The 6,000-nt window shown below is 34.3% G+C and overlaps 1 long non-coding RNA gene across 1 annotated transcript; it reads left to right on the top strand.

The window, feature by feature from the left end:
- Positions 1-4,168: 4,168 nt before the first annotated feature.
- On the top strand, positions 4,169-5,533 carry LOC110902798. Its single transcript, XR_002571424.2, has 3 exons — positions 4,169-4,281; positions 4,833-4,889; positions 5,338-5,533. It is a non-coding gene; the product is annotated as an uncharacterized LOC110902798 (long non-coding RNA).
- Positions 5,534-6,000: the final 467 nt, after the last annotated feature.

Raw genomic sequence — 6,000 nt, 5'->3', positions numbered from 1 at the left:
CGTCGCCGACGCCCTTATGTATGCCGACGGCTTAAGTGGCTGTCTACGGGCTTTTGTGGGCGACGCAAGTTTTCAGAGCCCGTCGCCAACAGGGCATGAAGCCGTCGTCGACGGCTAGCGGAAATCAAATCCGCTGAAAAGTTTTTGATTTGTTTTGTTTTTGTATTTCGAGCTTCTAAGTTGCTCAAAAGCCTAATGAATGCTCGTATAGGTTCTATATAAGGCCTAGTAAGATTTACATGACCACGATTAGTGGGTAAGATAGACGGGCTCATAAAAAAATCGAAAGTAATGAGTCGAATGATACAAATGAATGATGAAAGCTGAAAAAGCAAGTAAAGTTTAAAATATAAGAATGCGAATGAAGTGATTACGGACTAATGAACTATGATGTATTGAAGCTTGTAAATTATGATTTAAGTTCCCATACTTCTCAGAAATGCCCGTTTTATGTTCCTGTCAAGTTATAAGAAGGTATAATGAGTTATGTAAAGTTATGTAGATCGTTGGCGATAAAGTAAGAATTTATAAAAGTCGAATGTAACATATGGAATGGCATGAAATGAAGGACGAATGTATAAAGTGGGGTTGGAAACGTATGATAATGAATAATGAAGGAAGTAAATATAGACTAAAGTTATATGAAAGAACCAGAATTGTTGATAAATGAATATAAAAAAATGATGAGATTAGTGGTGAAAATAATTTGTAGAATGTGAGTTAGATGGAATTCGTATAAAAATTCGGATGAGTGCATGCTTTGATAGAATTACGCATTAGGGGCTTGTACCTCATGTGTATTTATGATTTGCTTTAGTATGATTAAGAGGCAAATATGTGCTAAATGTGAATCATCCGAACTAATTAGTAAATGATATGTTGAAATTATGTTATATAGTTGCTCCGAATGAAATTTGTTAATTGTAGAATCATGGAGCATTAGCATGTGAAAGTACATGTATGTGAATGTATATGTGTATTGTTTAGAGGATCACGTAAATTGTACATGTCGTACAATACGAATATGAAATACGTAGGGTATTATTATTATGACCCACTATATTTAGATGAATACGTGTTCAAAAGTTTAAAGTGTGTAAACGAGATAGTTGACTTTCTAAAAGTCAACAGTATAGGGATATCATGGGATGGTCATTAGACACAATTGTTTAAGTAAAGAGTTAATGTGTTACATCCTAGATGAATTACGTGTTATGATTGATGATAGTTTAGTTGTATGAATTCGAAATGAGATAACTATTAATGAACGTCTCATTTATATGAAATTCTACTAACGAAAGTCGATTAACATATGAATAAAGAGAAAGAGAACAGTCGTATGTATGCTCGCATAAGCTAATGATATTACGAACATAATGATATGTAAGGATGGGAATACTGTCAATTTTACTTGAGCATGGATGGCAAAAAGGGTAAAGAGGAAGTAATAAAGTAAGCGCGAACATGGACGCTAACGGAAGGTGAATTCACAATCACTTCGAATTTATTCACATGAAGATGTATGCGTGTTTGAATATTTGAAATTAAGTGGAACGTATAAATAAATGAGAACTTGGTAATGTTAATGAAAGGTATGGAAAGGAAAATAGTTCCGATGTTAGCTAAAGGCGTTTGTAAGTATGTTCGAATTGAAAGTAAGAACAACCAATACTTATATACAAAAAGTATTGGGTGGTGGTTGACTTTAAAAAGGTTATATTGTAGAAGTCAGTGAATAATAATTACTTACAAATGCTGGAATTATTACGTAAGAAATACAACGTGTAAGGTAGAATACTCATTAGTAAAAGACATGTTAGAGAACGTAGGTGAATTAACACCTAATACGGTGAAAAAACGAATGGAAGTGGTATATTAAGGGATGGTCATGTATAAAAACGTGAGAATCATCTCACTTATGTCCGGTCAAGCTAGCAAAAAGGGGTCTAACGATTCTTAAAGGAACGGATCAATATAAGAAAGAAAGAAAGAAAGATAAGAATGAAAAGTATAAGCCTACGGTTGAATGTAAGACAAACTTAAGAAAGAAGGGTGGGAACACCACTAGAAATAGGATGTAAAGTGTCGCGTCGAGACGCGCTACATGAAATAGGACATGGAATTAAGTGTTAGGACCCAACACTCGGAGTTGAATGTAGAAGATTAATATGAAAAAGTTTCGTAAGAAATGACATGGTAAATGATACGGCAGAAGAAAGGAAGGTACGTAGGAAAATGTTTGAATCTGAGAAATGGATTCGACCATGTAAGGAATGAAAGGTTGAATCCGTAAGCAAGCACGGATCAAACCAGTAAGAACGAAAGGTAATGAATTAAAAGTTCGAATCCGTAAATGAATTAAACCGGTAAGAATAAAAACTAAGAACAAAACTCAAATGAGTCATACGGGTCAAATGGCGATCGCCATTTGAACTCGGTATTTAATGTTCGATTTATCAAGTTTGTTACTTATAGGTGAGCATAATGTATGGGCATGCATTGTCACAGTTTGGAAAGTATTAACCGTCGTAAAGTATGAATAACGAGTCAAGGGATTTGACCCACGACAGGTATGTATAAAAGATCATATTTTTTAATACGAGCTTAGGGCTCAACTAGAGAATGACGTGTCGGAATAGGATAACTGATTCACATAAGTAAGAATGTATTTACAGTTAGACTTCCTAAAAGTCAAACGAAGTGAATGAAGTCCTTGCAAGTATGCAAGTATAAAGTACGAATGTGTACCTCGATACAACCACAATAAGTAAGGGGTGTTAGGCTGACCTTGAAAGGTCAAACTGCGAAAGTTGGCAAAGTGACCAATAAAATGAAGGGATAGTATATAAGAAATGGAATGTATGATATATTTTAGCATGTACGTGAGAGAATTGTGAAAGAGACAATAGGCGAACAAACACCATGTAGGACGCAATTATGAAGGGTTATGGGCTAACTATTTATTTATAGATAAATATGAAGGAATTCTTAGTGAGGTGATAGTAATAAAGCTAGTGGAAGGATGCTCACGAGTGAGAGCATATTTCATGAATGGATGAGACCAACTCTGGTACGGAAGGTACATATAAAGAAGTGGATCGATTCGGCTCACGGATAACTGATTTATGCAATAAAGTCGAGGTTAGTATAATAAGTAGTTCATGCAAAGAGCTAATAATAAAGTGTTGCGAAGGATTAAATTTGAGGCTAAACTCAAAAGTTTTAATTAGTTCAAGTAACAGTAGTAACCATAGAACGATACTTTATGCTCATAGTAAGCATGAAAAAGTAATTAGGAAGAGGGTAGTTTTGTTTTAATACTACTAAGTCATTAAATATTTATAGTATGCATATAATGATATGCTAAGCCCTCATATGAATAAGAAAGTAATTAGAAGAATGTTAGTAATGGGATGATAGGGTTTTCTCATGGATACAGTAATGAATTATATCGTGTAGGATACTTAAGTGGAATGAAATAAATCAAATTATTTTGTTAGCAAATGTATGAATATGTTATGCTGAGTTAGAAAGATAGAAACAAGCCGTAAACATAGGCTTGTACGACCAATAGTATACACTTGAAATAAATTTCAATGAACGAACCGCTAGTAATGATGTATGCTGGGAACTAACATTATAAGGTGAAAACGACACTAATAAGAGCTCTGGATCAGATTCTGACTTATATGCGATTATGAAAGTAATTTACTTAATTTAAGAACGGAGGGACAATGTGTACAAATATGTGTGCATAAAAGAAACCTTTTGCCAAGGTCCCGAATGCATCTAGGTCGTAGTAAGCATCGTGAATGAATAGATGAAAAAGTAATGGTAGAATTGGTCTAGTTGGAACGAGAAAGGTTTCGGGGACGAAACCTCTTTTAAGGGGGGTAGACTTGTAACACCCCAATTCTCATATGACCTAAAAGTATAATGTGTAGTGATGTTTAATAAAATATATATATTTATATATATATATATATAATATTATGTCAAAAATTAAAAGTTAGTAAAAGAAAGATGGTTAAGTTAGAAGGTAAAGTACTAAAGTGAATAGGGATTTAATGATGAGGGACCAGATGTGTAAATGTTGTTATAATACATGATAAAAAAACAAAGAAAGAAACCTGGGACCTAGGTGCGATCGTGAGAAACCAGGGGGAACCCCTTCCCTCACAAAACCCTAAATCACTAGATTCCATCAATTGAAAGCCAGATTATTGAAGAATCGAATGCATGACCTAAGAATCCTGATTATCTAAGTGTTCTTGATCTCAAGTAAGTTAAATTTTGTGATTTGATGATGTTTGATTATGTGGGTTTTGTATGATTCGTGAATGTAATTCAAAATTCAGTATGATTATTGGTTGCTATGAAGTTCTAGACATCATTAGATGCTAAAATTCGAATATGAACATGATTAGGGCAAAACCCACTTACATGTCAAGTAATGTTTAGCAATTGTGAAGTTTTGTATGTTAATTTGGTTATTGATTCAGGAAATTGTTATGAATAATTGATTTAGAACTATGTGCTCATGATTTGAATGGTAGATTTCAAAATAGTAGGATGTTTATGTTAATCAATGAGAAGAACTATGGAAATTGTGCTTAGGGTGCTTGTACATTGTGCTAAACTAGTGATACGCACACAATGTGTTCGACGAAATGCCTAAGTGAGTTTAATTATGGTTCTTACATGAATGCTTGTTAAGATTGATGCAACTTCTTTATGATAATGATGTATGTGAATAGTAGACGCCATAGCGTATTATAAGGGTTGTGAAAGTATTGTTTATGAAAGCTAAAGCATGGGATTATGACATATAGGCACGAAGAAGGAAGAAGGCGCAAGTCACTCGAAGGCACAAGTATCTCAAGATCGCGGTAAGTTCTTTTGAACTTTATTTACTCTACTAGTAGATTTACGAATGATATTGAATGATATTTGATAATACGATTCATGAAAATTCCTTTATGGATAAAGATTGATTAGATGTAAGAGTTTATGTCGAAAAAGGTGTTAGAAGTTATGTTGTAGTGAATGCGAAACGACCCGTCTAAATAGGTTGAAAGGATAAGTGAAATGGTTCTTGAAATGTTTATATATTGACTTGTTCATAACGGGTTAATTGATGTATGTGTGTTGAAGTGCATGGTATGTAGTGACTTATTACTAACGAGTCGGAAAGTAGTAGGTTGGACGTTTGCGAATGGAAGTAAACATGTTGAAAGGAAATATGTCATGTTAATGGGTCGAATAGAGAAAGGTAATTAAAGAATTTGAGTTGTTATGTATTACGACTAATAAATGTTTTGTTGTTATGAATGATAGGTAAATCTCAAGTTTAAATGTGGCGCACTCGGACCGATCACACGCACACGCAACGCCAACCTTATGCGCTTCCGGTCCAAGTTGTTTATTTTGAATGGGTCAATTTAACATTTTGTGTAGTTAATGTCAATTAGTAAGTGTCTAGTTTGTTAGCATGAAATTTGGTTCCTAAACTTTTGGTTTTGATTGTACAAAATGTTATCGGTGGACCTTATATGACCACCACTTTGTTATTTGAAAAGTGTCGTAGGGTTTGGTTAAATGAATATTGTAAAAACAGGAGGAAAAGTTCTAAGTTCAAACGGGTCATGTCAAATTTTCGTAAAATAGAAAGAATTTTATGTTGTTAGACAAATGAGTAAAAGTTGGGCGTTTCATTATCTCCTCTTCTCGGGATGACATTCAAAATGCAAATGGCTAACAACAACTTCGCTTCAATTTTCAAGTTCTTCCGGTACAAGACTCCACTATAAGTACCGGGCAAGAACAACGCCGCTAACATATCATTCCAACGAGGATGCTTCTCCGGTTTTATCAGAAGGTCATCAAGACTAGGAATCCTGTAGTCACGAGCCGGAAAACTATCATATTTCCCCAATTTCTTTAGTGTATCGAAAGACATCTCTACCGGAATCCCATTCACCTCACCCGTTAACTTCATTT

The sequence above is a fragment of the Helianthus annuus genome, chromosome 7 (assembly GCF_002127325.2).
Source record: "Helianthus annuus cultivar XRQ/B chromosome 7, HanXRQr2.0-SUNRISE, whole genome shotgun sequence".
Taxonomy (NCBI): domain Eukaryota; kingdom Viridiplantae; phylum Streptophyta; class Magnoliopsida; order Asterales; family Asteraceae; genus Helianthus; species Helianthus annuus.
Note: the sequence above shows the minus strand (reverse complement) of the source record. Positions and strands in the feature narration are given on the sequence as shown.